The sequence below is a fragment of the Mercurialis annua genome, linkage group LG3 (genome assembly GCF_937616625.2).
Source record: "Mercurialis annua linkage group LG3, ddMerAnnu1.2, whole genome shotgun sequence".
Lineage (NCBI taxonomy): Eukaryota > Viridiplantae > Streptophyta > Magnoliopsida > Malpighiales > Euphorbiaceae > Mercurialis > Mercurialis annua.
In genome coordinates, this window is record NC_065572.1 from 31,225,514 (window position 1) to 31,250,275 (window position 24,762).

Below are 24,762 nucleotides of genomic sequence, written 5' to 3' on the forward strand. Positions count from 1 at the left end.
AAAGGTTGCAACTTTATGAAAAGTGGTAACTTCATGAAGAGTTACATTTGTTCATGGAACCTTTTAGTTGCTTATATATACATGTATTGAAAATACATAATTAACTAATGAATCATAACTCAATTCTCCACTAAAATATATACAATTAATAAGTACATTAGGTGGTGAAATATAAGTATTTTTCATTGTGAAAATGCTTGAGACTTAGTGCATTAAATCAATCAAACTTGTGGAATCAACAAGAGGTATGTCTAGAACGATCCTATTTAATTTCCGAATAATACAACAGGCTCAAACAACAGCCTATGCAAGCAGTTAACGATAGCCCTAGGAAGTGACTACTGGGCCAGTTTTAGACACCTTTGGGTATCGATTTCAGCCTGAAATTCAAATGAGAGTTGTAAAAGATGTTGTGAACTATACGAACACAAATTTTGTTTGATAAACAAACGCTTCTGAATAAGCGATTAGGACAGTCATAGTGAGCTAGAAGAGTAAATTTTGGACAAGTTTAGGATAACTTGAAAAGCATAAGTCAAATAAGATGCCATGAGGCGTAAGTGCGAGAATTAAATAAAGGACATCGGAATTAAGTTTGAGAAATAAGAATTTAGACCGAAGCGGGTCTATTGTAAAATAATAAATTAAGTGGAATTTATTATTTGATAAATTGGAACTTAGCGGGACTAAGAAAAATAAATAGATTAAAATAAAATAAATGGTAAGTCCCGAGTTAATAAATTTTTATGATAAATTTGTAAAATAAAATTGAGGGGTTAAGATTAAACTTTATACAATTTGGACACGAGTATTTTAAATAACCGGAACTTGATTATCGGAATAAGGAAAATAAATAAATAATTGGATCCGAGTAAACAAATAATGCGGAGTCCATTACTTATCGATAAATAAGTATCGTCAAGGTTCCGTTTGATTATAAAATAATTTGAAATCCAATTAAATAAATTAAAAGGTTAAGGATTAAAGGGCAAAAGGTGCCTAGTTTGAGCACTTAAATAGACTTTTCTCCCCACAAATTAATAAGAAAAGGACACCTCATACTCATCCACCTCTTAAATTTCTCTAGCAAGCAAAAGATTAGATCAAAAAAATCAGAAATTAGAAACCCCAAAAGCTTCATCCTCCATTGCCGAAGGTTTCAACTCCATGCTCTTCTCCCTCTTGCTTGTGTTGAACGACGGCGATCATAACTCAACAATCGGTTCATCAATTTCAGCGATTAAGGTCCGGTTGGAAAGCCAACATGCTAAGGAACAAGGTAACTTCTTATTTGCTGAATTCAATTATGATTTGGATTGTGTTTATCAAGATTGAAGTTTGGACAATTTCTGCTCTGTTTTGTTGCCATATATGTTGAGTTTTGAGTTGCTTTGATTGATTCTTGAAGCTAAGGGTTCGGTTATGAAAGGGGAACTGAGCTAGCATGTCGGGGTGAGTGCGAGGGAGTCAAAACAGCCGCAAATCGCTGCTGTAACAGCAGCAAACTGCTACTGCAATTTTGCAGCAGCAAACCGCTGCCAACTACTGCAATACGCAGCAGTTGAGACAGCGATGAAGGCTGTTTCGCACCCAAAAATGGATCCCAATTCATGATAGATTGTGCTTAATATGAACTGGATTAGGTAGAGGGTGTTACATAGATGAAATATGACTAATTTAGTTGAGTTTTGATGCCTTATGATGGCTGTTTTATATGTTTGAAGTTTAGTGAAAAATCTGAAAATGAATTTCCAGAATCTGGCGGATTAAAGGGCTGCTTTTAAGGCAAAATTCGAGGATGAATGGTATCTCGGTTTAAGTTCGAGTCTTAAAAAAATATGTAGACGAGGTTATAGAGAATAAGAATATCAAAGTTATTTGGGATTTTCATATTTGGAAAGTATCGGTTTTGATTGATGAATGTAGTAGAAAAGTTAATAAAAATATGGAAATATTATTTATCAAGCCATGAGGGCTGTTATGAGGTTAAGAACGGACCTCAAACGGTAGTAATTTTAATACAAAAACTAATGAAGTATATAGACGATGTTGCATAGATGAGTTTTAAGTAAAATGATAGTATTGTTGTCAGGTTAGATTAGAAGTTATCGACGTTTGAAGTTGGGTCGAAAACTGAATGTTTAAGGAAAATAAATAAATCAAGTTAAGGACCCAACTTTAGAAATTTATTGTGAGCAAACGATAAGTTGAAACTAGTTGAAGTCTTCACGGATATTGTAGATGGGATTACAAAGTTTATGAATGTCGGATTTGTTATGGGATATAACCGCTGTAGGTACCCTGTTCTGCTATCTGAAAACAGCAGCCTTGTGGACCGTTTTGCAGCCTTAAAATGTTTAAATCAGGGAACCAACTTCCGAGCTAGTTTCCGACATCTTCGGGTTTGATTTTGAGTCCGACATTTAAATGAAAGTTGTAGAGGACGTTGTGGAATATAGGAATATCAAATTTCTTTTGGGTTATGATCAGTTTACGCGCACTGTTTCTAAGTCCGAAACAGAAGCTATAGTAAACTGTTTTGCAGGCCAAAGCTGCCAATTTTTAGGAGTCGACTTTAGGACCAATTTCCGACATCTTAGGACGATAATTTCAGTTTAGAATCTAAACGAAAGTTGTAGAAGAGGTTACGAACTATATGGATGTCAAAAAAAATTGGTAGTCGGGCCGTTTTAAATAAATATTTTTAATAGTCACAGTCGGCTAGTTAGCTAGTTTTGGGGAAACTAGTTTTAATTAACGAAATGTAAAGTCGTTAATTAATTGAATTATATATTGACGTTTTGAGCTAGGATTAATTATAAATTATGGAAAAGTGACTTATTAAATTAATTATCGATTTAGCTCGATAATTAATTTAATTTAGCTAAATTGTATAGCTAATAAATAACATTTGGACTAATGTTATCTATTAAATGGGATTATAATTTTAAAACGTTATCAATTTATTACGCGGAAAGATAAATTGATTTATTCGCTAAGTATTATATAACTAGAACACCTTTGGATTAGGATTCATTTTAATTACGATTTATTATCGTATTTTCGTAGATTCGGCGAGGCGACTACCAACAGAACGCGGAACGAAAAGAACGCGGCATCGCTTTGCTATGACCGTAGTTTTTGAATATAAAACAGTGAGTTTTGCAATTTACTTTCGTATATTATTATTATAAGTTGTTAATTGTATGGTAATCCATTAATTGCATTGCATATACATTATTACTTGGGTAATTCATGTGAATACTTTGTTCATGATATCGCTTAGATACACTATTTGACATATTGTTGTCATTTGTAAATTGTGATGTTTGCTTTAATGATCCTAGAAAACGAGCTACCTATTGGGCGTCAATAGGACTGTGTGATCACCGGTGTTGGTCGAGTCTAGTAAATTGCATAAACATATATTAAAAGAAACAACAATATTTGATCCTATGAAACCCTAATCTTAAATTTATACTATTTCCTATCTGTATCATACTCATATTGTATCCATTAATATTATATCAAATCATTTTAATACGAGTGGTACGATCCCGAGATAGTTCAACCGAGTTACCGCTACCACGTGGCATAGTCTCGAGATAGTTCAACCGAATACTTAATCCCAAGTTGTGAGTTCCGAGATAGTTCAACCGAGTTACTCACCAAATACAGGTCCCGAGATAGTTCAACCGAGTTACCTTGTATCTGCTAAACATAATCCTCCTTCGATTCCATCATCAAACCGTACGAGTAAGGATCAAAATAATTGCTTGTAGGCACATCTACCTAGACTCGACCAACACCGGTGATCACACAGTCCTATTAACGCCTAATAGGTAGCTCGTTTCCTCGGATCATTAAAACAAACATCACAGTTTACAAATAACAAAAACATGTCAAATAGTGTATCCAAGCGATATTATGAATAAAGTATTCACATAAATTATCCAAGTAATAATGTATATGCAATGCAATTAATGGATTACCACACAATTAGCAACTTATAATAACAATATACGAAAGTAAATTGCAAAACTCACAAATTGCTATCCAAAGACTTCGGTTCTAGCAAAGCGATATCGCGTTCTTTACATTCTGCGTCCCCTTGATAATCGCCTCGTCGAGTCTATGAAAATACGATGATAAATCGTAATTAAAATGGATCCTAATCAAAAGGTGTTCTAGCTATATAATACTTAGCGACTAAATCAATTTATTTTGCCTCGGAATATTTTAAAATTATACTTTTATTTAATAAATAACATTAGTCCAAATGTTATTTATTAGCTATCCAATTTAGCTAAATTAAATTAATTATCTAGTTAAATCGATAATTAATTTAATAAATTATTTTTCCGTAATTTATAATTAATCTTAGCTCCAAATGTTAATTAATTATCCAAATAATTAATGAGCTAACAATTTGTTAGCTAAAACTAGTTTTCCAAAACCAGCTAACTTGCCGACTTTGGGCAATTAAAATGTTTATTTAAAACGGCCCGATTCCCAAACAAATTTAACATCCTTATAGTTCATATCCTCGTCAACAACTTTCATTTAGATTCTAAACTGAAATTATTATCCTAAGGTGTCAAAAATTGATCCTGAAGTTGATTCCTTAAAATTGGCAGTTTTGGTCTACAAAACAGTCCACTATAGCTGCTGTTTCGGACTTAGAAATAGAACATGTAAACTGGTCATAACTCAAAAAAAAATTGACATTCCTATAGTCCAAAACGTCCTCTACAACTTTCATTTAGACCTCGGACTCAAAATCAAACTTGATGATGTCGGAAACTAGCTCGGAAGTTCTGCCAATCTAGTAAAACTAAGATATCTTTTGATTGAACCGTTAGATCGGTTTAATATCAGAGTATGATGTTCCTAAGAAGGTTGTATAGGAGTTGACCGTTGTGATCGTCCAACGGAGAATTAAGCGGCAGTTTTTATAAGAGCGTTAGCGGGAGGTTTATATAAAGTTAGCTCTTTAAATTTTTCCTATTTATTTCGTGTTTTTGGACCATCTTTGAGCTACTAAAACTGTCAATAAAAGTGGTCCGTATTCGAAATAAAATTGACATTCCTAAAGTTCGGAATGTCGTCCAAAATTTTCTTTCAGACCTCGGACTGAAACTAGTACCCAAAGGTGTCGGAAATCAGTCCTAAAGTTGGTACCTCAAATCTGGAAATTAAAGCTGTTAAAAACATCCTTCTAACGCTGCTGTTTCAGACAGCGGAACAGGGTAGCTACAACGGATATTTTCCAAAAAGAATCTGACATTCTTAAACTTCACACTTCTATCTACAATATCCGTGAAAATTTTAACTCATTCTGACTTACCATTTGTTCACAGTTTAATTTCAAAGTTGCCCTTTTGTTATGTTTTAACACTTAGTTTATTTTTCTAACTTATATTTCCAGTTTTTGACTCAACTTCAAACACGGATAATTTTTAATCCGACTTAACAACACCACGTTTATTTTCCTTGAATCTCATCTATGCAACAACATTTATTTATTCTACTCATTTTTGGGTTAATATTGTTTACGGATTAAGGTCTGTTTTCATAGGCGAAGTAACCTTCGCGACTTGATTACAGGATTTCCAGATTTTAATATTTTCAACTCCCTCTCTATTTCAATCAACCCAATCATATTCACTCGTGCAAATCTTAATCCGACTATCACGATGTATTCTATGTATATCTCTTACGATATACCACTCAAACCTTTTAGAAAAACATTACTTAAAGACCTTCGCATCGTTGCCTAAACTTGGCATCATATACTGTTTTTGGGGCTGCATTTGTGCAGTCCCTTAAATCAGTTTTAAATTCTTATAAAATAATTTTAATACCAAAACAAATACGTCATCTCGTAGGCTCGATCATAGGTCCAAACACGACACCCTTGACTGGTCGGGGACTGTTCAAACAGTCCCCATCGGTAGCCGAACTCTGCTCATTTGAGCAGAGTTCATTCTGCTCATATGAGCAGAGTGTATTCTGCTCATATGAGCAGAATGGTTCTGCTCCTTTTGAGCAGAACCGACCCCTCCTCGGCTTATCCCGTCGTGCTATCTCGTCATACCATCGACTCCCTAACATCTACCAAACCACAACACTAATCCTTACTTCAAAAACATCAATATTTCTGCCATTAAAACTGAATTCCAGCAACACACCAAAACAGCAAATCAACCTAACTCAAACTCAGAAAACAGCCCCAATTCTTAATCGAATTCAAAGTTTAAGAATTTACCTTGATCCCTTAGATGTTAGCTATGCAACCGAGCTGAAATCACTGCAAACGATGGCCGGATCGTTGAGTTTTCCTTGCCGCCGTGATGAGAGTTCGAAGTTGATATTGATGGCGATGAAGCTTTCTGTGGAAGGGAAGAAGATGGGTTTTTCATATTGATTTGATTTTGATCTTATTGTTGCTAGGGAAAATGGTCAAGAGGTGGGGGGATAGGTGTCCTTTTCTTATTAAATTTGTGGAATAATGATATTTATGTGTTTAAATTAAGCACCTCTTCCCATTAAATCCTTCGATTTTCTATTCTTACAATTTGATCCAAATCGTTTTCATAATTATATGAAAACTTGACAATTATTTTTTATAGATAAATAATAGACTCCATCGCATTATTTATTTATCCTGGTCCAAATAATTTATTTATATCGTTTTCCTTTCCCGATGGTCAATTTCCGTTTAATTAAAATTCTTTCGTCCATTTTCTATAAAATATAATCTTAACTCCTTAAATTTATTTTACGAACTTTATCGTAAAATTTATTAATTCGGGATTTACCATTTATTTTTTTCTAGTCCCGTTAAATTCCAATTTATCAAATAATGATTTTACTTAAATTATTTTTTTACGAAAATTTTAATAGATCCTCTTTGGTCTATTTTCTTATTTCTCAAACTAAATTCCGAAATCCCCAATTAAATTCTCACATTTATGCTTCGTGGCACCTTACTTGGCACTTCTAAAAGTACGGGGTATTGCATTCTTCCCCCCTTATACAAATTCGTCCTCGAATTTTCATAATTATAGTAATACTCTTATCCATCAAACAATACACTTCTTAACAGTTCTTATTGCTCCTAGTTAAAACTTAAAGTCTTGCTTCTTATACTTTACCTTTTTAAGCATAATACACTTTTACCTTTACAATCCATTGTTTTCTTGAAACTTTTCACATCGTCAGTTCCTTGGTGATCTTCCGCTTACTTGCTGTGAGTAAGATTTCTAAATTTTCCATTACTTGAATTACTTATCCAAAGTAATTGCCTCACTTGTAGTATTACTAACCTTGAGTTTATATCCATTATTTTGTCATTACTTTCCTTCTTATGATACTTAACTTCACTCTAATTGGTCGTAGAGTGAAAAGATATTATGTCCTTATTGTATCATGAGTCAAATCTCTCTTAAATTACTACATGGTAGTATGTACCAAAACTTATTCAACTTGTCCATATCTATGTCTACGTCCTTATCGAATTGGTGTTATTTAGACCATGAAAATCTTCTCAGAACTTTTGCCCTTTCCTTATTCATACACGTTTTCTTAAACGTATAATATTTAACTTAGTATTTCCTTTTCATACTTCATAATTTCCAGGTATTGAATCTCATGAAGTTGATTGCACCTTTGGCATTACTTGATATGTTTCGCATCCATCTCTGGTGTATCTCATTTCTCGATCTTTTGATTCCATTTATTTATATCAGACTGATTTACTTTTCCTTTACTTAAGATTGTATTCCTTATTCCTCAGTTGGAGATCAGTTTAGTAGCCTATTCTTATTAATAGCACCAGTGTTCACTATCTTGCTTCGATTCGTCTCTCGATGCATCGTTGTTCCTTTTTACATCCTTTCAATCAATGACTTGTAGTTTTCATTAGATATTCTCCATCTAATGACACTTTTCTTTATTTTGATTTTATCCTTAGCGTTGTTATACTTTTATACCATAAACTACCGTGTGGTTCTCGAACAATCTTGGTTCGATCCTTCATAAAGTTCTTTAATTGTGAAATGCATCAAGTTTAACTAATTAAACTTGATTATTCTTTTGACTTCCATTTTTGATAGATACTTTACCTTTGTTCCGATATACGTCCTTTACAAAAATTTATTCTCCGTTGATTCTTTTATCTCATAAATAAATAATATTCTGAATTATAGAAGTAACGTCTTTAGACTCCGATATTAATTCTCTGTTTTTTTGTAGTTTCCTTATAATCAAACTCCTTATGAATACTTTTACCTACGACTTGTCCTTGTCATAATTTGTTACATTGTTTCTTACGTCTTAGTTCCATTTATTAGTAAAATCCTCTTATAACTTTCGCAACTCAAACCCTATACTTTCACTTATTTCCTTGACTATATACTCATTTATTGTCGTTTTTTCATTCTATTTCTCATTGTTTACATTTCCAATTGTTGATGAAAATCTTAAACATTTATTCCTTTGGATCACTTCAAAACCCAATGCATTAATCTTTTCTAATATCTATGTGATGCATTCAATATTAACATTTGTGTTGTTAGTAAGACTAATTTCAATCTCCTATTGAAATTGTACCATTTCCTATAATATTGCCTCGATCTGTCCAGGTGTCTCTTAAGACCTTCTGAATCCTAAATTTACATCATTGTCATTAGACAAGTTTGACCTTGTTCCATCAACCCCTCAAAAGTTGAAGCACTGATCATTAACGTTTTCCGTGTTCTTTCTTCTTATCCAAATTATTTACGGACAACTATTAAACTTCTGACAATAGTCAAAGAATAAACATATATCATACTTCGATATACTGTTTAGATACAGTTGATGTATCCTTAAGCTGTAGAGTTACATAATGTCAAACTCATTGTGCCGCCCATTGATATGATGTCTATTGGTACGATATCCTTATACCACAACTACATTCTCGATGTCATAACTCTAACTATTAATTTTCTTTTCCTTCTTTACTTCATCAGTAGGTGTCGTTGCCATATACTTTTTCTTTTGCATCCAATGAGCGGTTTTCCCTTACCCTCATACTTAATCCACCGTTGTTTTCCTCATTCTTTATTGCTTCTCGTATCATAATTTAGGGTCTTTGTGTCCTTATTGATTCCTATAGCTTTCTTCTTCTTTTTTTTAAATCTTAACGTAACTCAACTTCCCTTTATGTAATGCTTGCTGGCATTAAGGGATTTCTCCCTCTTTCATTAAGTTCTTATCTAATTACCTTCGTCCTTAACACGTTACATATCTCAAACATTAATTTAATCTAACTCCTTCATTGATTTCAACTTATGAACTTTTAAACTTTATACCCTTGACATGATATTCGCCATCTCGTGCATCTTACATTTCAGTAATCATCACTTACGTTCCCGTGTAAAGATCATCGAAGACCTTTCATTCTTTTCATACTAAACTTTTCGCTCTATGTCGTTTATATGCAAATCTTATAATCTTATACTTGTATACGTTCCTCGTACGTATACTTGTTTTTTAATTTGTTGGTCAGAATGTCTTAACCGCAAAACATGCTGACTAGACTTCCAACTTCTTAGCATACTCCATATTATTTATGCAATCCATCATTTAACTTCATTAATCATGTTTTTCACACCATACATATCTTACATGTATCTTATGTTCGTAATTCTTATATACTTTATACTTTCGCAATTTGTTGTTTAAATTAATCCTTTATATAGACCTCCCATCAACGCTCCCATAAAAACTGCCGCTTAGTTCTCCGTTCGACGATCGCAACAGATAACTCCTAAACAACCTTCTTAAGAATGTCATACTCTGATATTACACCGATCCAACGGTTTGATCAAAAGATATCTTGGTTTTACTAGATTTGACGATTTCTTAATATCGCGTGAAACTCGCGTCATCCATTCATAAAGATTATCATCTATCTCTAAGATATGGGTTGATTACTAAGTTCAACTATTATTTTCATACTTCTATTGTCTTATAGCATGGTTTCTAACGACCTCGTTCAAAGATAGGGACATCCTAGTTCATAGTTCAATCTATTTCACTTTACTACTTGTGCTCACCTCTTTCTTCTAATCCCGTAATAGATTGTGGAACTTCGGCTAACTTCGTGCCTTTTCAAAATATAATCCCTAATTCACGCCCTTATACACGTTCGTTGTGTCTTCGAGAGTTGCTTGTAGCTTGATAGCGAACATTTCACCTTCGTTACAGAGTTCCAGTCTAGGTATACTTACATTAAAATAAATCTCTTTAAATTATAATTCAATCATCCTTGAAATTCAAAGAAAAGGGCCCTTTTTCAAAAAATTTATTTAAATCGTTTAAACATTAGCATAATTATGCCCTAGGGTGATGACATCTCTCATCCCCAAAGAGTTGCCACTACTTACTTCTTGTTTGTGCAAAATGCATATGATGCATGTTCTATTAATGCATGTTTTCATGTATGTAGTGATGTAATTCTAGTTTTGTCGTGGAAATAATGCAATTCTATCTTAGGTTTAGGCACAATTATGCTTATAAAACCGTTTAAACAAATAACTTTGAACAAGTTATAAATCTTTAGTTTTGTAAGTTCTCTAGACCTTAGACTCTGTAACTTGAAGGTTCTTCCACTTACTTGGATCCACGCCTCTCTATCGATTATCCTTTGGCGCTTCCATTGTATGAGTTCGATAGCATGTCCATATCACACGATGCTTGATATACTAGATTCATCATCGAGTCGTATAATTATCTAGTTCGCCTGTCATAACTTGCAACAATCGCAACATGACTATGCTATACTAAGATGCCAAGCATATATCCATGTATCAAATCGAACGCAAAAACGGCTTATCAACGCTTAAGCGAAGCATCTAAACATAAGCCGAACATCTTAGACATAAACAGAATATCTACGCATGCGTATCTCGTCAAAATTATACGAATAAATAATAAATTTTAAGGATAAGGCAACAATTAATATTTTGGAATAAGAAAAGTAGTCCGTATAATTTATAATCGATTAAAGTTTAGATTTAGCCCGAGGAATTTATCGACGTGCTTAATTAATAAATTAATGAAAAAATAAATTAATAGGAATTCTAATAGCCAAAATAAATGGTGTAGAGCCAATTTATAATGGGCCTAATTAACACTACTATCTACAAGCCCAAATAAGAAGAATGGCTAAACTATTAAGAAAAAGGGAAGGATTAAGTTGTATATTAAATCATGATAAGAAAAAAATTAAAAGGAATGAAAAGGGTGAATGGTTTAAACAAGGGACCAAAGCAGCAATTTGTCCAAATGCTATACAACATTTGATACACAGAATTCATAAGTAGAAGCAAAAAAACATTTTCAACTTAAAATTGGGTAAATAATTCGGCAATTTGGGGTTTGCTAATCTTATACTTGTTTTTTATGATTCTTTCACCAATTTTTTTAAGAATTCGATCCTCTATCATCCTAAGACTTCAATTCAAGGTTAGTAATTCAATTTATGGCTGATTTTAGAAGTTTAATTGTTAGGGTTTTTGGTATAAATTCTGAAATTCATTTAATTAAAGGTCCATTCTTAATCTCTAGGTGTTTGTATGAGGTTTAGAGTGTTTGTTCATGGGTTATTTAGTATGCTTGATGATTGATGTATTTTCAAATCAATTTCTCAAGAAAAAGGATTATGAATAAAGCTGGAAATTTTGGAGTTAAAGTATTTTGAGTTGAGAGAGGATGAAGTTTGGGGATTAACGGAGCACGGCGGACGGGGGAGGACCGATCAGGCCAGAAGGCCTGATCAGTCTGCTCAGTTTGAGCAGACGGTCTGCTCAAACAGAGCAGACCTGCTGGTCTGCTTTGACGGGCAAACCAGCCGGTCACCCCGAGTCCCCGCGGCCGATACGCTTTGATGTTGGAAATATTTTTGGAAGTTTAAATAAATTAAATAAAATGCAAAATTGAAGCTGAAAATGGGTTTAGAAAGTTTAACAAATGGATTTTTAAGATAGAAGTTAAAATAGATTAAGGCATGATTAAATTCAAGCTTAAGTTGCTTGAAAATAAACTTTAAAGTGTGTTTGAGTTGGATTAAAATTGTTTATGGGTTGAACGAATGATTTGAAAATGATATAGATTATTTGAAGTATAATTTAAAGTTAAGTTTGAAATTTAGTTTAAGTGTTGAAATTTCGGAGTTAAAATAGTTGGTTTAAGGAATTTGTTAAATGGAAAGTCGAATTGGTTAAATAAGTTGTTAAGAAGGCAAAAGTAAAAGAAATGGACTTAGAACTAATTCAAGCTTGAATGCTTGAATTTAAACGCGAAATTTTAAAAGTAAAGTAGTTTATGAATTTTGATGTTAATTTAGTATTTGTTTATATTATAGATCTTACATGCTATTGGAATGGAGAAGTGGAGGATTTGGAGGGCTAAGCAACGGGATATTTTATATTTGTTTTTAAAAATTTGATTAAGCGATTGAAGTGAGTTCGCGGTTTACTTTCGTGTATTATTATTTTATATATAAAAATAAATATATGTATTTGATAGGATATTTCAATTTAAGCTGATATATTTATGTGCAGAACTATTAATAGTGTTGGAGCTTTATTAAAAATATTTTAAGTAGCAAACTTATGTTTTCTATTAATAAGTTAGTTTTACGATTTAAGTATGTTATATTTTATGAAAGGTCGCATATAATGAATTTGAGATATATTGAAAATGTTTAGCATTATAGTTTGGATTTATTAAGAGTAATGTAATTTAGCGTTAACTATAGTTAGATCGCGAGATCTCCATTAAAATATTGTTGAATATTGTATAGAATATATAATAGTTAGTTTGATGCTTTTTATATTTTTATGCCTTAAAGAATGTATGTTGGCATTGATAATTTGAGATGTTAATTAAAGTAGTTGTTATTTTACTAGCTTTGCTATGCATACGTCTAATATACGAATTTATATTCGTTTGTTTTGCGGAATTATTATTTAAACCCACTAAGTGATCCGTGGGAAACGAGCTACCTATTGGGCGTCAATAGGTTGTGTGATCACCAGTACTGATACGAGTCTAGGCGTCTATGGTCAATGATTTGAAATGATAAATTATGATTATCGATAGATTAATGGAATAAGGAGGATAAAAAGAAATGGGATAGACACAAGGTAACTCGGTTGAACTATCTCGGGACCTGTGTCTAGTGGGTAACTCGGTCGAACTATCTCGGGACACACAACTTAGGATTAAGTAGTGTCATGATGTAACTCGGTTGAACTATCTCGGGACTATGCCACGTGGTAGCGGGTAACTCGGTCGAACTATCTCGGGACCCGGCCACTCGGACGATATGATTCGAAAAACATTAATCGTCGATTATATCCAATAAGTCCGTAGCATATTTCACATTTCAAAATACATGTGATCCCATTTTACAAAAGCATCAGAGTGAAAATGCGTTATATAAATACATAGACAAAAACATTTAGAGTACTGCGGACCGCTAGAATGAAAACCTTCTTTTACTTCTTGTGCAAATGACTTCCGAAAATTAAAACTTCGGAAGCTTGACTGTCCAAATCATATCATACTATCCCTGAAAAATGGGAGGAGCAACGGGGTCAGTATAAAACTGAGTGAGTTCACCAAATTAAACGCAATATCACATAAAGGTTAAAACCGTTGAAAACCCATTTTATATATAGAAAATACTCCTTTGAAATCATATTGCATACCCTCTTTACTTTCCTTCATAACTCTTTATTTATTTCATAAACTTATAGTTTATACGTATTTGGCATCTTTGATTTCTTATTATGGTGTTGATATATTTCTTTCTCGTTTTGTTGCATTAGTTTTCGACCGAATCCTAAATCTTAGTTTATATCATCATGATTCTAAGTCGAATTAAATCATTTGCAAGTCTCTTGTGACTTGATCCTTATGGTTGGGTCCCGAGATAGTTCAACCGAGATACCTTCAACCATGTGGCACAGTCCCGAGATAGTTCGACCGAGTTACTCATGCCACTACTTAATCCCAAGCTGTGAGTCCCGAGATAGTTCAACCGAGTTACTCACCAGACACAGGTCCCGAGATAGTTCAACCGAGTTACCTTCGTGTCTGCATTAGGACTCTGCACCCTGCAAGTCTTTTGAACTTAACAGCCGATTCATATAATTACTACTGACATTTAATAGGAGTATTTTTTTTCGTATTACTTCGCGATCTTGTTTCGTATAATTTCTCGATGTATACTTACTTTTTACTTCGTATGAGTCCCGAGGACTATTATCGAGAATGGATGAGATACGGGTCCCGGGATAGTTCTACCGAGTTCAACCTCGTATCTTAGTTCTTATTATTGGGTGTACCATAGTACAATTCTCATTTTACATTTCCAGTTGATTTTGTATTTTTCGTTCTGTTGTATTGATCCTTTATGGACCATGACATGCACAAAACACTTTACAACATACATTAATAACACACGCACATATGGGTATTTGTTATGATTAATAGTACGTATAGGAACGTACTATGTTTCTTTATAAATATTTGCATAATAGTACATATAGGAATGTACTATATTCTTTTTATTTATATTTGGTTCGGTTCACATTATACTACTTTACCCATGCCCGGTGTTTAAACATAAATATATTCTTTTCATTTATTTATGTTATTGTCAAAATATCACAATACGATAAAACATCATTTTCGAAACATACATACGTATACATTTTAAAAACAAACATTTCAAATATATAAATATTCATATAGCTTTTCGTATTAAAATACGTATCTTTATGAATATTAACGAGTAATTTAAAGTGTACTCACCACTTGCTATCCAAATTCTTCAAATAAGCATAACGACATCTCGATCCATTTGCCTCAAATCTTGTTGATAATCACTCGTCCGATCTACGCAAATATAATAATAGCAAGAATTAATAAAATTCTAGCTATTATTAACTTAACAAAAATTATGTTTCTAACCAACTTCGGTTATTGAAACCGCTTACTTAAAATAGTCCGGCCCCTAAAAAAAGTTGATATTCTTAAAATTTGGAATGTCGCCTACAAATTTTATTTAGGTCTCAGACTAAAACTAGCACCTGAAGATGTCGGAAAATGAGTCGGAAGTTGGTTCCCTGATTCACACATTTTGGGGCTGCACAAACAGTCCGCTAGGGCTGCCACTTTGGGCCCTAAAACCGAGCACGTATAATGATCATTTCTCAAAACAAACTCAACATACATAAACTTCACATTCATATCTACAACTCCTGTGAGGATTCGACTAGTTTTGACATCTCGATTATTCACAATAAATTTCTAAAGTTGATTCCTTAATTTATTTTAATCCAAATTCAGCATTTTTCATGCGGTTTTGAGCGTTCGATTCACTTATCTTAAAGCATCAAAACTGTGATTAAATTATTCATATATAATCTATGTAATACGGTCTACAATTTCTGTTTAGGTCCGAACTTGATTCGGTATGCGTAGGGGCTCGGAAAACGCACTCGAACTGCCTATCCTGCATCATTTTTAAACTGTTGGCAGCTTTTAAAACTGTCTAACAAGACTACTTTGGCTTGTTGTGGAGGACATGTTCTGCCTCGTGGGGCAGAACCGAGTTGTTCGGGGTTTAGTCCGACATGCACCCACGCCATACGTACAATTTCGGACATGAAAGATAACCCTAACGACCTCCGAAATCGATCTCAAACTTAACTCAAGCACAACTCTTAAAACAATATTTTATTAACATAAAATACGTTTAATCCTCTTTTAATTCGACTTTTTGGAAGCCTATATCCTTTTTAACTTCGATAATTTCATACTTTACACCTCCGACTATCCAATTTATTTTTCTTATAATTTTTTTCTTAAAATTAATTAATTTTCTAATGTGACCAACTATTCAACTTTGAGCCGATGAACAACATACTTAATAATGTCGAACGGCTGACCAAATCATACACTTTTATTCTCGAACACCCCGACTACAACTTTTATGAAGGACCGAACAAGAACCGGCGTGTCTACGAGCGGCTAGAGGCTGCCAAAACAGCCCCCCCTGAGCTGCCCTGCTCTGGACAAAATCTGCCCAGAAACAGGGCAGTGTCTGCTATAGTGAGCAGGGCTGTTCTGCTCATCGGAGCAGATTGGTTCTCCTCGCCGGAGCAGACTGGTTCTGCTCGCCGGAGCAGAACCGTCACCGCCATGATGTACTCTGACATGCACACGACCAATCCAACTAATTTCCTGCCATGAAAACCGACTCTAAACCGACCAAAACGCTGCTCAAAGTCAGCTTCTTAAGAAGGTTCAAAATAGTTTTTATACTTAACTTAATCTCAACCAAACTCAATCAAACTTCCACAAAACACATCAAAACCTCCATAAGCTATTAAACTTCAGAAATTACCTTGAGCTTGATCAATTAACCTCTTGGCCAAACCAATTCCTTCAATAATTCATCATCAAAACTCCCAAATTTGCTACAATAACCATAACTTTCCACCTTACAAACATCAAACACTTAACATCAACCTAAGCTCAAAAACCTTAATTATTCTTATCAAGATACCTTCAAATATAATCATAGAACTGAAAAATTATTAGCTTACCTTGGTTCCTCATTGTCTTAGGATCATTTGGCCTCTAACATCATCAAATTCCATGAAACAAATGATGAACTAAGTGATGGTGATGATGATCGGCATTCATGGAGCGAAAATGAGAAGTTTTAGGTTTTCTATTGCTTTTTAATTTCTGAAATTAGTCTTGGCTAGAGAAATGACGAGGTGGGGGTAATAGGTGTCTTCATTTCATAGACCTTGTGGGGGAAAAATCCATATAAGTGCTCTAATTTGGCACCTCTTAATACTCAATACCTCAATTTCTACTTCTTTTAATTAGATTCCAATTTGATTTTATAATTAAACGGAACTTTGATGATCTTTGTTATTGATAAATAATGGACTTTCCCTCGTTATTTATTTATCCGCGTCCATTTATTTATTTATGGCATTTTTTCTTTTTCCAATAAATAAAATTTCGTTTGATTATAATATTTTTGTCCAATATTTATAATCTTTATTCTTAACTCTTTGACTTCATTTTACGAATTTTAAAATAAAATTTATTATCTTGGGACTTTTCAATTAATTTATTTCCTTTTTCTTTAGTCCCGATAAAATCCAATTCATCGCATAATAATTTTTCATTTAAATTATTATTTTACGATAATTCTAATAGACCAGCTTCGGTCTAAGTCCTTATTATCCAATCTTAATATGATATTCTCGTTCTCAATCTTTACGATTATGCCTCGTGGCACTTCACGTAATACCTCAAAAAACTAGGTTATTATAGTAACGTTTCTAAACGTTTGGCTTAAATCGCTAAAAAGGTGAAACGTTTGGATTTCTTTCGTAACGTTTGTAAACTTTTGGCTTAAATCGCTAAAAAGGTGAAACGTTTGGATTTGTTTTGTAACTTTTGTAAAGGGCTGGCTTAAATTGCCAAAAAGGTGAAACGCTTGGATTTGTCTCACAACGTTTGTAAACGTTTTGCTTAAATTGCTAAAAACGTGAAACGCTTGGATTTGTTTCGAAACGTTTGTAAACGTTTGGCTTAAATTGCTAAATAGGGAAAACATTTGGATTTGTTTCATAATCTTTGTAAATGTTTGGCTTAAATCGCTATAAAGGTGAAACGTTTGGATTTGGTTCGTAATGTTTGTAAACGATTGGCTTAAATTGCTAAAAAGGTGAAACGCTTGGATTTGTTTCGTAACGTTTGTAAACGTCTGGCTTAAATTGCTAAATAGGTGAAACACTTGGATTTGTTTGGTAATGTTTGTAAACGTTTTGTTTAAATTGCTAAAAAGGTGAAACACTTGGTTTTCTTTCGTAACGTTTTGTAAATGTTTGGCTTAAATCGCTAAAAATATGAAACGTTTCAATTTGTTTCGTAACGTTTTAAACGTTTGGTTTTGTTTCGTAACGTTTGTAAACGTTTGTCTTACCTCGCTAGAAAGGTGAAACGTTTGGATTTGTTTCGTAACGTTTGTAAACTTTTGGGTTAAATTGCTAAAAATGTGAAACGCTTGGATTTGTTTCGTAATGTTTGTAAACGTTTGGCTTAAATTGCTAAAAAGGTGAAACACTTGGATTTATTTCGTAACGTTTGGCTTAAATAGCTAAAAAGGCGAAACATTTGGATTTGTTTCGTAACGTTTGTGAACCTTTGTCTTGAATCGCTAACAAGGCGAAACTCTTGGATTTGTTTCGTAACATTTGTAAACATTTGGCTTAAATCGCTAAAAAGGTGAAACACTTGCATTTATTTCGTAAGCTTTGTAAAATTTTGGCTTAAATCGCTAAAAAGATGAAACGCTTGCATTTGTTTCGTAACGTTTGTAAACTTTTGGCTTAAATCGCTAAAAAGGTGAAATGTTTGGATTTGTTTCATTACGTGTGTAAACGTTTGGCCTATATCGCTAACAAGGGGAAATATTTGGATTTATTTGGTAACGTCAGTAAACGTTTGGCTTAAATCGCTAAAAAGGCGAAACGTTTGGTTTTATTTCCTAGCGTTTGTAAACGTTTGGCTTACATCGCTAAAAAGGTGAAACGTTTGGATTTGTTTTCGTAACGTTTGTAAACGTTTGTCTTAAATCGCTGAAAAGGTGAAACGTTTGGATTTGTTTCCTAACGTTTGTAAACGTTTGGCTTAAATTGCTAAAAAGGGTTTCATAACGTTTGTAAACGTTTGGCTTAAATCACTAAAAACGTGAAACATTTGGATTTGTTTCACAATGTTTGTAAATGTATGGCTTAAATCGCTAAAAATGTGAAACGTTTGGATTTGTTTCGTAACGTTTGTAAACGTTTGGCTTAAATCTCTAAAAAGGTGAAATGTATGGATTTGTTTCGAAATATTTTTCAAAGTTTGGCTTAAATTGCTAAAAAGGTTCAACGTTTGGATTTGTTTTTTTACGTTTGTAAACTTTTGGCTTAAATCGCTAAAAAGGTGAAACGTTTGGATTTATTCCGTAACGTTTGTAAATGTTTCGCTTAAATTGCTAAAAAGGTGAAACGGTTGGATTTGTTTCGAAATGTTTGTAAACGTTTAGCTTAAGTCTCTAAAAACGTGAAACATTTGGTTTTGTTTTGTAGCGTTTGTAAACGTCTAGCTTAAATTACTAAATAGGTGAAACACTTGGATTTGTTTGGTAACGTTTGTAAACTTTTGGCTTAAATTGCTAAAAATGTGAAACGCTTGGATTTGTTTCGTAACGTTTGTAAACGTTTGGCTTATATTGCTAGAAAGGTGAAACGCTTGGATTTATTTCATAACGTTTGTAAACGTTTGCCTTAAACGCTAAAAAGGCGAAACATTTGGATTTGTTCCGTAACGTTTGTGAACCTTTGGCTTAAATCGCTAAAAAGGCGAAACTCTTGGATTTGTTTCGTAAAGTTTGTAAATGTTTGGCTTGAATCGCTAAAAAGGTGAAACGTTTGAATTTGTTTATTAGCGTTCATAAACATTTGGCATAAATCACTAAAAAGGTGAAACGTTTGGATTTGTTTCGTAACGTTTTTAAACGTTTGGCTTAAATTGCTGAAAACGTTCAACAGTTGGATTTGTTTTGTAACGTTTCTAAACGTTTGGCTTAAATCGCTAAAAAGGTGAAACGTTTGGATTTATTTCGTAACGTTTGTAAACGTTTGGCTTAAATCGCTAAAAAGGTGAAATATTTGGATTTGTTTCGTAACGTTTGTAAAGGATTGGCTTAAATTGCTAAAAAGGTGAAACGCTTGGATTTGTTTCACAACGTTTGTAAACATTTTGCATAAATTGCTTAAAACGTGAAACGCTTGGATTTGTTTCGGAACGTTTGTAAATGTTTGGCTTAAATTGCTAAAAAGGTGAAACATTTGGATTTTTTTCATAACCTTTGTAAATGTTTGGCTTAAATCGCTAAAAAGGCCGAAACGTTTGGATTTCTTTCATAACGTTTGAAAACGTATGGCTTAAATCAATAAAAAGGGGAAACGTTTGGATTTGGTTCGTAATGTTTGTAAATGTTTGGCTTAAATTGCTAAAAAGGTGAAACGCTTGGATTTGTTTCGTAACGTTTGTAAACGTCTGGCTTAAATTGCTAAATAGGAGAAACACTTGGATTTGTTTGGTAATGTTTGTAAATGTTTTGTTTAAATTGCTAAAAAGGTGAAACGCTTGGTTTTCTTCCATAACGTTTGTAAATGTTTGGCTTAAATTGCTAAAAATGTGAAACGTTTGAATTTGTTTCGTAACGTTTTAAACGTTTGGTTTTGTTTCGTAACATTTGTAAACGTTTGGCTTACCTCGCTAAAAAGGTGAAACGTTTGGATTTGTTTCGTAACGTTTGTAAACTTTTGGCTTAAATTGCTAATAATGTGAAACGCTTGGATTTGTTTCGTAACGTTTGTAAACGTTTGGCTTAAATTACTAAAAAGGCGAAACACTTGGATTTATTTCTTAACGTTTGTAAACGTTTGGCTTAAATCGCTAAAAAGGCGAAACATTTGGATTTATTTCGTAACGTTTGTGAACCTTTGGCTTGAATCGCTAACAAGGGGAAACTCTTGGATTTGTTTCGTAACGTTTGTAAATGTTTGCCTTAAATCGCTAAAAAGGTGAAACGCTTGCATTTATTTCGTAACCTTTGTAAAATTTTGGCTTAAATCGCTAAAAAGATGAAACGCTTGGATTTGTTTCGTAACGTTTGTAAACTTTTGGCTTAAATCGCTAAAGGTGAAATGTTTGGATTTGTTTCGTGACGTGTGTAAACGTTTGGCTTAAATTGCTAACAAGGGGAAATATTTGGATTTATTTCGTAGAGTCTGTAAACGTTTGGCTTAAATCTCTAAAAAGGCGAAACATTTGGTTTTATTTCATAACGTTTGTAAACGTTTGGCTTAAATCGCTAAAAAGATGAAACGTTTGGATTTATTTCTTAGCGTTTGTAAACGTTTGTCTTAAATTGCTGAAAAGGTGAAACGTTTGGATTTGTTTCGTAACGTTTGTAAATATTTGGCTTAAATTGCTAAAAAGGGTTTCGTGACGTTTTAAACGTTTGGATTAGTTTCATAACGTTTGTAAACGTTTGGCTTAAATCACTAAAAACGAGAAACATTTGGATTTATTTTGCAACGTTTGTAAATATATGGCTTATATCGCTAAAAAGCTGAAACGTTTGGATTTGTTTCGTAACGTTTGTAAACGTTTGGCTTAAATCTCTAAAAAGGTAAAATGTTTGGATTTGTTTCGTAACATTTTTCAAAGTTTGGCTTGAATCGCTAAAACGTTTCAACATTTGGATTTGTTTTGTAACGTTTGTAAACTTTTGGCTTAAATCGCTAAAAAGGTGAAACGTTTGGATTTGTTCCTTAACGTTTGTAAATGTTTCGCTTAAATTGCTAAAAAGGTGAAACGTTTGGATTTATTTTGAAATGTTTGTAAACGTTTAGTTTAAGTCTCTAAAAACGTGAAACATTTGGTTTTGTTTCGTAGCGTTTGTAAATGTTTGGTTTAAATTGCTAAAAAGGTGAAACGTTTGTAAACATTTGGCTTAAATCGCTAAAATGGGGAAACATTTGGATTTGTTTCGTAACGTTTGTAAAAGTTTAGCTTAAATTGCTAAAAATGTGAAACGTTTGGATTTTTTTCATATTATTTGTAAACGTTTGGCTTAAATCGCTAAAATGGGGAAACGTTTGGATTTGCTTTGTAACGTTTATAAACGTTTGGCTTAAATCGGTGAAATGGGGAAACGTTTGGATTTGTTTCGTAACGTTTGTAGACATTTGGATTTGTTTCGTAACGTTTGTAAACGTTTGGTTTTGTTTCGTTACGTTTATAAATGTTTGGCTTTAATCGCTAAAATGGGGAAATGTTTGGATTTATTTCTAAACATTTGTAAAAATTTAGCTTCAATCGCTAAAAAGGTGAAACGTTTGGATTTGTTTCGTAACGTTTGTAAACGTTTGACTTAAATTGCTAAAAATGTGAAACGTTTGTTTTCGTTCCGTAATGTTTGAAAACGTTTGGATTTGTTTCGTAACGTTTGTAAACATTTGGCTTAAATCGCTAAAAAGATGACACGTTTGGATTAGTTTTGTTACGTTTGTAAACGTTTGGATTAAATCGCTAAAATGGGTAAACGTTTGGATTTGTTTCGTAACGTTTGTAAACGTTTTGATTTGTTTCGTAACGTTTGTACAAGTTTGGTTTTATTTCGTAACGGTAAAGAACGTTTGGCTTAAATCGCTAAAATGGGGAAAAGTTGTTGGGTTTTCTAGGTTCATAACCAGCGGAATTTCAAAAAATTTATTAAAATCCCAAACCAAGATCCATGTAATTTGAATAAATATATTAAAACATAATTAATACTTACTTGTATGTCGAATTCAAACAACAATGTAGGAAGGAAGGAGGTGGTTCACTTTGGTGATAACTGGCCTCTGATCAGAAACGCCTCCAAAAGAACACGTCCTCTACGAGTATCCGCACGAATAGACCTTAGTTAAAACTAGTGCTTGTGTGTTAGCACTATTGCTTTACAAAGCAATTCGAATTATGTAGTGATTGTGTCTTGTATTTATTTCGAAAAACACATCACTCAAACCCCTAGCCTTAAGAGTTTATTTATAGGAAAATAGGACATCTAGGGTTTACTAGAAAACGTGTTTTGCAATCATATACAAACACTACGTTTTTTATAACTCTTTTGAGTTCATGTCTATTAAAAACTCTTTTTGATAATTACACATATATATTAATTATTATTATTATTATCTTCAAAAGATAATACCTTAAGTAAAACACTTATCCTTAAATTTCAAATTTCAATTAATATATATTTATTAATATATATATTATGAATTATATATATAATAATCTATTAACCACTTAATTTCATTGGGCTTGTACAACCCATAATTGTTTTGGGCCTGTTCTTAGTGTGCGACCCTCTAGGTTCATATAACGTTGGCAGTAATGCCCGAAATCCCTATTTCAGCCCACAAGTCATAAGTGGCCTCTAGCAAGATATTATGACTACCTAAGTTATACGAATATCGATAATCCGATTTAACCATTTACAATAATATTTTAATCCCTTTGTCTCTCGATATCCTGATTAAATATATGGCATAGTCCTGTCATGGTGAGTTCAAGGTCAAAGGATTATACTAATAGAACTGTAATGAGAATTACTTATGATAGTTATCTATGTAGTATTCTCAAGGTGGGTCATCCAGTTCCTTATTTCTCAAATAGCACCTATACATAATCATCAGTCAACATCATACTAGTCTCAATGTACTATTAAGACTAGGGATAGATGGAATATAATTCTGTATAAAACCTCAGGATTTTACTATTAAGTCAGTTACTTGATGACCTTAGAAAGAATTAACCATTCAAGTATTTTTAATCATAATATAAAATGATAAAGACTTCGAATCAATAAATAACAAAACGATAAAGTCAATACATGGTCAAACATGATTAACCTAGTGCATATCACTAACAGTTTGGATTTGTTTCGTAATGTTTGTAAACGTTTGGCTTCAATCGCTAAAAAGGGGAAAAGTTTGGATTTGTTTCGTAATGTTTGTAAAACTTGGTCTTAAATTGCTAAAAAGGTGAAACGCTTTGGATTTGTTTCGTAACGTTTATAAACGTTTGGCTTAAATCTCTAAAATGAGGAAACGTTTGGATTTGTTTCATGACGTTTGTAAATATTTGGCTTAAATCGCTAAAAAGGTGAAACGTTTGGATTTGTTTCGTAACGTTTGTAAACGTTTGGCTTAAATTTCTAAAAAGGTGAAACGTTTGGATTTGTTTTGGTAACGTTTGTAAATGTTTGGCTTCAATCACTAAAAATTTGTAAAAGTTTGGCTTAAATCACTAAAAAGGTGAAACGTTTGGATTTGTTTTGTAACGTTTGTAAACGTTTGGCTTAAATTGCTAAAAAGGTGAAATGCTTAGATTTGTTTCATACTATTTGCAAACGTTTGACTTTGTTTCGTAACATTTGTAAACGTTTGGCTTTAATCGCTAAAAAGGTGAAACGTTTGGATTTGTTTCATAACGTTTGTAAACGTTTGGCTTAAATTGCTAAAAAGGTGAAACGCTTGGATTTGTTTCATAATGTTTGTAAATGTTTGGCTAAAAATGCTAAAAACGTGAAATGCTTGGATTTGTTTCGTAATGTTTGTTAATGTTTGGCATAAATTGCTAAAAAGGTGAATCGTTTGGATTTTTTTCGTAACGTTTGTCAACGTTTGGCTTAAATTGATAAAAAGGTGAAACGCTTGGATTTGTTTCGTAAAGTTTTTAAACTTTTGGCTTTGTTTCGTAACGTTTGTAAACGTTTGGCTTAAATTGCTAAAACTATGAAACGTTAGGATTTATTTCGTAACATTTTAAACGTTTGGTTTTCATTCGTATCGTTTGTAAACATTTGACTTTAATTGCTAAAATGGGAAAAGGTTTAGATTTATTTTGTAATGTTTGTAAACATTGGCTTAAATCGCTAAAAGGTGAAACGTTTTGATTTGTTTTGTAACGTTGATAAACGTTTGGCTTATATTGCTAAAAAGGTGTAATGCTGGGATTTATTTCCTAATATTTTAAACGTTTGGATTAAATCACGAAAAAGGT